Source organism: Mytilus edulis, chromosome 4, assembly GCF_963676685.1.
Source record: "Mytilus edulis chromosome 4, xbMytEdul2.2, whole genome shotgun sequence".
NCBI classification, from domain to species: Eukaryota; Metazoa; Mollusca; class Bivalvia; order Mytilida; family Mytilidae; genus Mytilus; species Mytilus edulis.
The window spans coordinates 53301952-53314811 of record NC_092347.1 but is presented as its reverse complement, the minus strand read 5'-3'; the positions used below and the strand labels follow the sequence as shown (position 1 = coordinate 53314811).

The 12860-nt window shown below is 30.8% G+C and overlaps 1 long non-coding RNA gene across 1 annotated transcript; it reads left to right on the top strand.

Moving 5' to 3' along the window:
- The first annotated feature begins 5916 nt into the window (after positions 1–5916).
- Positions 5917–9277, top strand: LOC139521915 (uncharacterized). Its single transcript, XR_011664094.1, has 2 exons — positions 5917–8918; positions 8955–9277. It is a non-coding gene; the product is annotated as an uncharacterized lncRNA (long non-coding RNA).
- The last annotated feature ends 3583 nt before the right edge of the window (positions 9278–12860 follow it).

Sequence of the window (12860 nt, the reverse complement as noted above, 5' to 3'; positions counted from 1 at the left end):
TTGATAGTGAATAATAAGAAACATGTACAATGAAGCAAGTGTGTAAAATTTGAAAGAAAGATAGTATGTATTAATAGTGCTAGTAATTGCATTAGAATATGATAAAATTTTCAAGTAATTGAAAAAAATTATGTATGTGTACATGTTTTAAGTTTTCAATAACTTTGTGTGTTTTTTTCAACATACAAAATGTTTTCTGAAATTTTCTGCAAAATATTTGTTTAATATTGAATGAAAATACTTTCAGCAGGTTAAACACTTGTTTTTTTTAGAATAATTATTATTATGAAACCATTCTGAAAGTTTACAACCTTTTACACACGAAGAATATCATGGCTCAACATTGAGAACTTTAGTATGAAATCCAAATTATTTTGTAGTGATCTCAAGTTATTTACAATAAGAAGCTGTAGCCTGATGTAAATTGTGTCTGATGTTATAAAATTGTTTTTTGTCGAGCCTTAAAGCGAGACATAGCTATCCTACATTCTTTTGGCGTCTTCGGCGGCGGCGTCCACAAATATTAACTCTGTGGTTAAAGTTTTTAAAATTTTAATAACTTTCTTAATCTGTTCTGGATGTCTACCAAACTTGGACAGAAGCTTGTTTATGATGATAAGATAGTATCCAGAAGTAAAATTTTAGAAAAATAAAATTCCATTTTTTCCGTATTTTACTTATAAATGGACTTAAATGAACTTAGTTTTTCTGCCGAGAAATATAACATTCACTTTGTGGATAAAGTTTTAAAAATTTTAATAACTTTCTTAAACTATCCTGGGTTTGTACCAAACTTGGACAGAAGCTTGTTTATGATCATAACTTGACAGAAGATAGTTTTCAGAAGTAAATTTTGTAAAAAAATTAATACATTTTTTCCATATTTTACTTTTAAATGGACTTAAATTTTCTGCCAGGAAACAACACGTTCACTCTGTGGTTAAAGTTTTAATAACTTTTTTACACTATTTTTTATTTGTACCAAACTTGGACAGAAGCTTGTTTATGATCAAAAATGCTAGTATCTAGAAGGAAATTTTGTTTTCTTCTAGTTGACATTACATGCAGTCTGCAGTTCAAATTTTTAATCTTTTATAAGATTCATAAACTATCTTGGATTTTTACCAGACGTGGACAGAAGCTTTTTACAATCAAAAGATAGTATCAAGAGGAATATTTTTATTGACTTATTTCCTTATTTTTGTTGAGCCTTGGATTAACAGAAAAAAGTAGGTGAGACACTGGGTTCCGCAGAACCCTTACAATTTTTTTTTATAACAAATTAAGGCAAGATATTTGTCCATATGCTGTTTTATAACTAAAATATACACATGAAAAATTATAATTACTTAACAATGTTTAGGAAAATCTTGTACACTTAATGAACCATGTGCTAAATTTTCATAAGTTCTGGAAAACATGCTTTTCTTGAGTCTCCGTCATATTTTTGAAGATTGAGCTTTACTCAATTTGAAGTACACAGACTGTTTGTTACATATTATTTACTATAAAGGAGTCAATTTTAAAAGGAGGATAATACAATAAGAAAAGCTGTATGTCCTATCTCGTTTTACATCTGGTTATGATATTAAGAAAGGATTCCATGAGTACACACTTTGTGTGCTTAAGAAATTTTTATTTGATTTTTCTCGCACTTCTTTACAGAATAAAAATTAAACTAGTACATACTGCATTGTACAGATTTTTCAATGCATTCTGCTCAAATAATTATTTTTGAAATTTGGCATTTTATTTTATAATCCCAGGATGGACAAGAAATCAAAAGGATTGCTGTAAAAATTATGAAAAGAGTTATTCTGAAAAGGCTGTGGCATTATTAAACTAATAGAATGTTGGTTTTAATTATACTGAATGAAAAGATGCTTTGTTGTTGTGATAATCATTAGCAGATATAATATCATGTAAATTTATATATTAAATGATGTTGTATTATGACAATACATTGGAAATTGTCATAAAAAAAATCATGTTTTACTGTTCCTGATTTTTGGAAAATGACGCAGTCATTGTTCCATTACTGGCGACCTGAACTTCATTACATTTCTCTGCCTACCGCGCTTGGTTTCGTATTTACTATTTTCAATACAAACTGGAATCTGCTTGTGTTATCATCATGCATGATCATTGTGTAGTAATCAGCCAGGAACCAGTTTACACTCGGTTTCATATTACTATTTTACAAACTAACTGGTTTCTGCTTGTATTCCACTACACTCGAACAAAGTGTTGTAGTTTGACGGGAACCAGTTTAGAATTTGTAAACTACAAAACGTAATCGGTTATTGTTCATTCCGTTTTGGTGTTTCATACCGACTTATATGTCTTATATGGTTCGAATAACCTTAAGACCCTTCAAACATTAATGTGATAGGTATATTAAAGACTGTTTTACAAAAAGGATGGAACTGTTTTACTTTGAAAGTCGTACTATAGTGATATCTGTCATGTACGGATTTCCACTCTCACCGGTTAATTTCTTCTTTTACACGTGCTCTTGAAACTTCCTGTTTAAACATCGCAAGTTTCAAAATTGTTTTTTGAGTGAATTTTAACAATCATTAAGCGTTCAAGAATCATTTTCAAGCAGTTTCTTCTTCTCTTTAATGATGGAAAATAGGTTTTCTCAAGAAAATACCACAAACGATCGCAGAGGAATTGAAACGTACAAGTCAAGTCCGACTTGAAGTTCAAGTTGGCACCTGGTTAAATTGGCATCTAGTCAAATCGGCACCTATTTGACGTCAATTCGGCATCCAATAATATTTGTTATAATATTTTCTATTTAATCAATTAATAACCAGGCGCGTATCTGCCTATACGCTAACACGCAGTTGCGTGCACATCGATTCGGCATGCAAAAAAATAAATAAATGGCATAATAAAAATTTATAGATTGAATGTTAAAGGAAACACCTATGTTGTCACTTTTTTAATTGATGAAATATCATTAAATAACGGCATTTGGTTTCAAAATAAAAGTTTCATTGGAGATAATGACAAATCGGACAGTAACTTGTATCTTTTACTAGATTTGAATTTTGAATACTCAGTCTAAGACATGTAGTTTTTGGAGCACATATTACAGTGCACGGTTCATTAGTTTGGAATGAGATGTACCAATCAGCATTAGAATTATCAGAACCCCTCGATATCGTTGAAAATATGCCGAGGCGATGTGGTCGACAGACTACCAGATCCAATCACCCTGCAAACACGCCAAAACAGTATTGGAAAGTCTCATTATTTTTTGCGTTCATAGCCCATATGATATAAGGGAACTGGAGAGTGGAGTCGCGTCTAGTATTATCAGAAAATCGCACTTTTGCGCTGTATCTGCTCCATCGTGTTGTAAGAAATATAACAAACGAAAAAATCTCAACTTATCTGAGACACATGAAACTGACCTGGCATGTGATTTTGACGAATTCAATTGGGAGGTCGCTCGATGCTGAACACGTACGCTGGTTCATAACATCTCGCGAGTGCTACCATGGAGATCTATCAGTGTACTAAGTATGTTGAAAACAAATGTACAAACAACAATGAACGACAGTTACTAGCATTACTGCATATTCATCGGGATTTCAGTGTGAATATTGACAATTATAGTAATACAGAAGTTTGTTTCTGCCTAGACCGAAGAGCAGATTTTGGACAATTTTGAGTAAATTCTGTATCACAAATATATGTTGTTTATGTATTACTCTATTCAGAAGATTTATTAATAGTTTTACATTCATAATTTTTTTATAAGTCCTATCTACATATAGCTCCTCTTTTAACAGTCCTATGACCGAAAACTGGAAAAAAAAACATTTTTCTGCATAAAAGGGTCCCAAAAATTTTTGCTTGCACATCGTATCTTTCTAGCTACGCCCCTGATAACTGTTACCAAGTACATAGTGAATATGTTGTTGTGTATTTAGGTAAACAACGAAACCAAAGTGAATATGTTGTTGTGTATAAAGGTAAACAACGAAGCCCTTGCCCAAGCTGTTGTTTTAACAATTTGACAATTATTTAAATAAAATGGAAAACTATGAGTCCCTTTCAATAAATCAAACTTTCATGCCAAATAATTAGCAAATTTAAGGTGTTTTTTTCAGTAAAGTTTAAACAGCATTAAACGAACAATCCTGTAAAATGCTCAACTGGTTAAAATAATGCATAAAAATATCCAATATCTCATGTATTAGTCCAAATAATTATGACGTCTGGCAAGGATATTTTTTTTTTTCTTGGACGCCTTCCTACGACCCAGAAAAAAATTAACATAGCCTTGCGGTCATAGGAAGGTGTCCCAGAATAAAATTAAAAAAGCCTTGCCAGACGTAATAATTATTTGGACTACTCATATATATATCATTAAAAATACACCAAAAAAGTCATTTAGTTGAGAAAAATAATTATATACAAAATGTACATGAACACCCAAAAATGTGAAAGTTAGTATTTATCTCTTTTTGCTTAAATACTGAAAAAAATTCTGGCAACCCCTTTCTTATTTTTACTCTTTTTGCTTAAAATGCTGTTAAAAATATATATTTAACATGGGTGACGAATTGACTATATGAGGTGTCGATTTAACCAGGTGCTGATTTGTCCAGGTGCCAATTTAACCAGGTGCCAGTTTGACTAGAATTCTTTGACAAATGTTTGAAATTACCTGAGTTTCATTAGACCTTTGATAACAGTAACAAAAAGATTATTTACTTAATATTTTGTGGGAGAAGGGGGTTCAGACTATGTGGTATCAGGTCTGTTCACGCCCAATACACTTTTGCACCCTACACGTTCGCACCTCGCACGTTCGCACTCAAGGTCCTTTCGCCCAATTTTATCACAAATTCAAGTTGAATAATTGGAAAATCATGATTTTTGTTTTAAATTGCTTTGGTGGAAAAACACAAAAGATAATTGTTTTTAACAGCTTGGTCCCTTTGATCTGAAACAACGAAACAATAAAATATAGGAACCAAAATATAGCAATCCACTATTATAACCAAAACATGATAAAATTTATTCAACACACAGAAAAAAACATAGTCAGAATCTCACTTCATTTTGAAACAAGTCAATGAAACAAAGTTATAGCAATACACTAACCAAAACATGATTAAGAGTTATTCAACACAAAATTAAATGTTGACAAAATACCACTTTATTTAGAAATGATTATTATTATTTTTAACAATACGCTATCCAAAACATGATTAAGTTTTATTCAACACAAAAAAAAAGTGCGGTCTCACTTAATTTGAGATAATGACAACAATTATACTTATAAGAAAACACTTGCTTACAGAGTTATTAAACACAAAACCAATTAAGATTGGGTGCGAACATGTAGGGTGTGAAAGTGAAAGGGGGCGAACATGAGTGGGCGCAAATGTGAATGGGCGCGAACGGACCCCGATTCAGACTATGTACCAGTGTTAAATATACAAGCCTTTCTACGGTATTTATTTGTACAATTCAGGTAGTCTTGATCTATTCATTTGTCTTAAAAAAAAAACAGCCAGTTGTAACCTTCACTTCACACACACACATATACGAATATCAATTTTATGCTTACGAGACATGTTGCATTGTTATACTAATTAAGGTGTGTGAAAATCAAGACTTGCATAAAAACTATCCCAATATTAGAGACAGTGGCGTCATTTTTCCTCAGAGCTTACAGCTCTTTGATTTGTATTGAATCAATAACATAATATTAAACCTTGATTTATCAAAATATTATGTTCACTTAGATACTGTTATTGAAAGTCTTTGGTTTTTCAATGGATGTTTGTCTCTTGAAATCATAGTACATCTGGTTATTTTCATATTCTAAGATTTATTATTACAGAGTCTTGAAAGATGTTTAGAACAGTCCTTAGGTTTTAATACTTCATGAATTGTCTCTGAAACTGTTATGACTACAATTGTTTTCTTTCTTAATCTCAGGGTTACTAGAATTATTTTACTTTTCTTAATAAAAGACAGGAGATTTGCCTGTTCTGTAGTTATTCCCCTTAGTTTTGAGTTATCTCCCTTATTAACATCAATCCCATTCATTCAGTTATAATGCCTTTCTTATGGATTGTTTATAACTGTTACAGGGTCAAGTTTTTGTTGTCTGTTGTATTATATATTACACATGTCATGTTGTAGATAATATCAAAATTGTGTGATATATTTGTTATTATATGAAGAAGTTTTTCTCGTCTGAAAAATTTATACAGAAACAATACAATTTAAAAGTTTAATGACAATGTGATTGTTTTTTTAATCGCAGTTTCCCTTATTTAATTAACCAAAAAGCTTGAATTTCTACACCTGAAAATTAAAGTAGGAAGTTTGCTTCTTTTTTTCAAGTAAATTGTTTAAATGAAAATTACTACTTCTTATAAGAAAGGAATATGAAAAAACTTTCAGCATTTTTTTGCATTAAAGATTCAGCCGGTTTGAAATAAGTGAAAGAAAAAATATTTTGTTAGCTTTAGTTTTGTTATTAATTTGCTAACTTGGTGATACAGTTATAGTCTTGTTTTTTCACCTCTTTTATTTAGTGTTTTTTCTGTGATATCAAAACTATCAAGGTCTTTGTATTCCCCATAATTTATGTACCATTAAAGACTTAACTATTTTATATTAAAGTAGTAATAGATTTATGTTCAAGTTTTATATATATTAAGGTACTAATATTATTATAAGAACTTTTTTTTTGTACAAAGTAGATTTGAATTAACAAACCATTCGTTAAAAGAGAGGATATATGCAGTGTATACAGCTTTTCTTTTGTAATAATTGCAACTAAAATGTAATGTCAGTCTAGCTGTGTTTCATTAACCAAAACTATAATTTATTAATTAACAGTGCTTTACAATTTTTGTTATTTTGCCAATTGTGCTTATGTATAGGTGCTATTTTGTTGTTTATACATGTAACTATTTTAAAGGGAAAGTATATTCACTTATTTTGTATATCTTGAAACTTAGTACACATGTTCCTTATGATATGATCCTTCTTATTTTAAATCAAAATTAGACTTTTGACACCATTTTCATGGTCCACTGAACATAGAAATTAAAAGTGTGAGTTTCAGGTTAAAGGTTTTGGTCAAGGTAGTTTTTGATGAAGCTGAAGTCCAATCATCTTGAAACTTAGTACACATGTTCCTTATGATATGATCCTTCTTATTTTAAATCAAAATTAGACTTTTGACACCATTTTCATGGTCCACTGAACATAGAAATTAAAAGTGTGAGTTTCAGGTTAAAGTTTTTGGTCAAGGTAGTTTTTGATGAAGCTGAAGTCCAATCAACTTGAAACTTAGTATACATGTTTCTTATGATATGATCTTTCATATTTTTAAACCAAATTAGGCTTTTTACCCCATTTTCATGGTCCACTGAACATAGAAATTAAAAGTGTGAGTTTCAGTTTAAAGTTTTAGGTCAAGGTAGTTTTTGATGAAGTTAAAGTCCAATCAATTTGAAACTTAGTACACATGTTCCTTATTAGTTGATCTTTTTACTTTTAAGGCCAAATTAGATTTTTTACCCAATTTCACGGTCCATTGAACATGGAAAATGATAATGCGAGTGGGGCATCCGTGTTACTTTGGATACACTGTACTTTGGACACATTCTTGTTTACCACAGCTTCACTGAATAATTTATCTGTCTAGCTGTGTTTCATTAACCAAATTTACATATGAACAATATATTTGTTTTTTCGGATGCAAATGTAAGGATCTAAAAATCAATGCACCTGTAATGCTGTTTTATACATTTTGTAAAAACTATTCATTTTGTTTGTTCAAAACTATCATATAAGTCTTTTTTTTTTGTTGTTGTTTTTCTTAAAGTGAATTTCTTAACTGGGTTTATTTAGCCTCTTTGCAAATTTTGTAGTATGAAAAAGGTATATTTTCACAGGTTAATTTTTGTTGTTTGGTGTGTACTTGTTTTTAATAAGCCAAATGCACAATTCAAATCTTATTCTGTAGTAAATTATAAGGTGGTAAGAGAATATGTAGTGAATAAGTTGAGGTGAAGATTTTTTTTCTGCTATTTAAGATTGTGAATTGTATGATATGTCCCCTTCATGGTAATAATTTTTGTTGTGTATTTTTTCCCCAAATTGTTTGATTTTTATAAAAACATTTTATTATATGAATTTATATCATATGATACCTATTTTATTTGACCCAAGAGGCATTTAGTATTTTCTTTTTAAAGATTGAAAGATATTTTTACTTTAGTGACTACATTTGATATCAATTAAGTCAGTACAATCTTTTTATAGAACTACTTTTTGAACAACTGTTTAAGAAGTAGGTTTTAAGATTTTAGAAGCAACTATCAATATAACAAAGTACTCTTTCAATTTATGAGTGTGGGTTAAAAAATTCAGCTGACTGCTGGCAATAGTGATGCCTGAGTACAATGTGTTGGATGTGTGAAATTTCTGACTTTGACAACAAAAACACAAACCGTTAGAATTTAATATATAAATGTTCCCCTGTTCTATGAGATAACTTGGCCACCAGGCATTGTGATCCACTCCTTTGAAGAATTGTTTTCCCAAGACTGAAATGCTGTATATTTTATTGAGGGATGCATTTACTTCATTGAATACCAAGGCAAAAAGCTGGGGTTAAATCAGTGATGTGTAGTGATTATTATAGCTTGAACTTTACATGTGCAATATGATAAATGGCCTTGTAGAATTAGTATCCTGAATTATTGTTTTCATCTATGATTCAGATAGAACCTATTCTGTAATTACAGTCAAACCTGTGTAAAAGGGACATCCGAGGGGAAAGAACTATGGATGCTTTATACTTAAGTTCATTTAGAGATGTTTACATGGAATGAATGGTTTTTTTTTCAAAATTTCTTTTGTAGGTAGTGATGGGGTTTTTTTCAAAATTTCTTTTGTAGGTAGTGATTTGCTAATTAGTGATGTCCTTTTTGGTAATTTTGACTGTTTATTTAAATTTTAAATGCCATTTATATTTTAAGAAATTATGTAAAAGATGAACACTTTAGAATAAAACTAGTTAGGTGAAGGGGACAAAACTTCTTGATGTATGATCTCTAGATATAATAATTTCAAAGCTTAATGTAAAATTATAAGTTCTTTGTTCAGGTAATCTGTAGGTTGTATAGTATATTATGAAACCATATGTTATGTGTCTGAAAATATTCAGTAATATTATTCATAGAATTAAACACATTGTTTTCCAATTAAAGATTTTATCCAATGGTGTTTATTTTATTTCTTTTGTAGAACATTCTAAGCTGGTATGAATGTCCCTGATAAAAAAATACAAATTTGAACATCAACTCTTAACCAATAATTAATGAATTAGTCTTTTCTCAGACACCATGCAAGCAAAAGGTTAACTGTTTTTGGTGTATGGAAATATTGTCAAGTTAGCAATAGGTTAACTATACATGGTATATAGAATTATTGTAAGGTGAACATGGCAATGAACTCATTTGCATAGTACATCTGTCAACTTTTTTTCTCACTTTTACAATACAAAAAAAGCCATGGGTGAATAATATTTGGTGTACAGAATGATTGCAAGAAGCACATGTCTGTCAGGAAGGGTTTTTCTTACCTTGACCTCATTTTTAGCTCACCGTTCAGAAGGAACAGTGAGCTTTAGCCATCACTTTGCGTCCGTCGTCCATTGTCTGTCTGATGTAAACTATTTCAAACAACTTCTCTGAAACTACTCAACAAATTCCAACCAAACTTAAGCTGAATGATCCTTAGGGTATCTTGAATAAAGTTTGTGTTTTATTTTCTGTTTCGTCAAAAAACATGACCACCATGGCTAAAAATAGAACATAGGGGTAAAATGCAGTTTTTGGCTTATATCTCAAAAACCAAATTAAAAAGAAAATTTCTTCAAATATTTGTTTTAAGCAATTAATATTCAACAGCATAGTGTATTGCTCAAAAGCAAAAAAAAATATTGTTAAGTTCATTAGACCACATTCATTCTGTGTCAGAAACCTATGTTGTGTCAACTATTTAATCACAATCCAAATTCAGAGCTGTATCAAGCTTGAATGTAGTGTCCATACTTGCTCCAACTGTTCAGGATGCGACCTCTGCGGTCCTATAAAGCTGTGCCCTGCGGAGCATCTGGTTGGTTATTATCTTGAACCAAATATAGAAAAGAAGATATCTTGTATGATAATCAATGAAACAGTTATTTGTAAGCATCTTCAAGTCAACTGCAGTTAATCACCTTTTAAAAACCTAACAAACTTCAAAATCTCACACCAAACACCTTTTTCTTTTGCTTTTGAAGAAAGTATGACAAAAAACTGCATTTTCAAACACTTATTAATATACATTAAACCATTAAACCAAAAAAACAAACTACGATGGAATTGGAAACTTAAACTCCTAAACGAAAGATAAATGCCATAAAATCAAGGTGAGCAATTCAGGCTCTTGTTATGGTTCACTGGCCAATGTTAAGTTTTCCTGATTATGTCTGTTTCTCAGGTATTGTAATCTATAGGTCAGCTTTATTTAGTGTATAGAATAATTTTATGTTGTACATGTTTGCCTGGAAGGTTTCTTCTGACCTTGACATCCTTTACATAGATCATTGATAATATTCATATACAAATGTGGTATAATTATACCCCCACTTTAAAAAAGGGGGTTATACTATACTGTTTTACCTCTGTCTGTCCATCCATCCTTCTGTCCAATGAATATTTTCGTTGCATTTTTCTTAGGAACTACTTGACAAGGATTTCTGAAATTTGGTTTCAGGGTTTATATAAATAAGTTATACCGTGTGATGCATTTTTAGATTCATCACGCAACAATTTCCTGTTTACCGGAACACTTGTTTCATTTTACACATGATAGCCAAGTTGCAAATTTTCGTCACATTTTTCTCTGCAACTACAATACAAGGATTTCTGAAATTTGGTTTCAGAGTTTATACAGTTCAGCTTTACCGTGTGATGCATTTTCAGATTCATCACTCGACAACTTCCAGTTTACCGAATACTCATTTTACACATGATAGCCTAGTTAAAACTTTTGTCATATTTTTCTTATAAACTGCTTTACATATGGCAAGCCAAACTGGACAAAAAGAGCTATTTTCTAATATAAAAAAATGATTTTCTAATATTAAAAAATGATTTTCTAATATTAAAAAAGCATTTTCTAATATTAGAAAATCATTTTCTAATATTAGAAAAGCATTTTCTAATATTAAAAAAGCATTTTCTAATATTAAAAAATAAGGTACTTTTTAATATTAGAAAATGCTTTTTTAATATTAAAAAATCATTTCTTAATATTAGAAAATGCTTTTTTAATATTAGAAAATCCTTTTTTAATATTAGAAAATCATTTTTTAATATTAGAAAACCATTTTTTAATATTAGAAATCATTTTTAATATTCGAAAATCATTTTCTAATATTCGAAAATCATTTTCTAATATTAGAAAATCATTTTCTAATATTAAAATATCATTTTTCAAAGCGTCTGAATGAAAAGTAATAGCGTTTTATGACGTCATTGAATATAGTACGCCAAGTGACGCCACTGTACTAAAGACGGTTTATAGTCTACATGAGTATTTTGATTTGTCAACATGCGGCTAAAACTTGCATTTCCAAAGTTTATTTCTTTGATGTTGTCTCCACGGGCATTGAAACAATACACACGATATTGGTGGATATTTCATTATTTGAACATCATGATACAACCTTGTGTTCATTTTTATTGGAATGCGAAACTATAAACAGAATGAAAGTAGAATGGAGTATCCAAGGATCAGTCCTAGGACCCCGGTTTCTTTGTGTTTATGTTACGATATCGCCTCGTCTTAATAATATTAGTGTTGGGGTTGCAACTAGCACATTTACATATATACAATCTATATGCTGAAGGTCCACACTAAACAGCGAGACTGTATGCGGATGATGCTGTTGTCTGCTTGACCACTTACTCGGGCAATCTCAGACAACGACTGCTATGCACGAACTACAAGAAGTCCTAGATAAACTGCCGAAATGGGAAAATGCCTGAGATAGAATTTTAACGGTTCCAGCCAAATAAAAAATAGAGGTCATCATTTACAAGAGATTGTAAAGATGGCCTTTAATGTCTTTCTTTGTACATTTACATACTCAGCTACATGTATTTGTTTTATAGTTGCTTTATAAGTATTGATCTCATTATAGACACTTGTTAATAATTTTTCTAGACATAGTAAATTGAATTTGAATTGAAATAACAATTTTCTTCTCAATTTGTATTTCTTTTCAGATGTACAGGTAGTAAAACTCATTAATTTATTTCAACTCGCTCACTCCAACTCACTGCGTAGCTTGCATATATGCTCAGATGCTCAAGCATCCACATCATTTTAACAATATAATTGCATGTGTTCGCAGCAGATACACAAGGTGTTATCTGAATATAACAAGGGCGATGATACGAAAATAGCGTCCAACCACATCCGAAGAAGTATCATGAATATAGGTGGTCTTTCCTTTCAGATCAATTAGTTTATCAGTTTAAACAAGATGGATAGATTGCAGATAAGTGTTTTTTTGTAAAAAGTCTACGTCATAGCGCTAAGTTGGCTACCTCAAGCGTAGAGAGTGATGGTACGTAGACTTGCAGACATATTTGGTCAGTTATTGAGCCAAGCGGATCGATGACATAGCAACGTTACTAGTTAAAACAACTAAACCATCATATCCTGGTATCGTTTCCTGTGACACGAAAGACGACGGGATAAAAACTATATTTGTAATGGAGTGTTTTTATTCTTGGGCAGTATGGGCT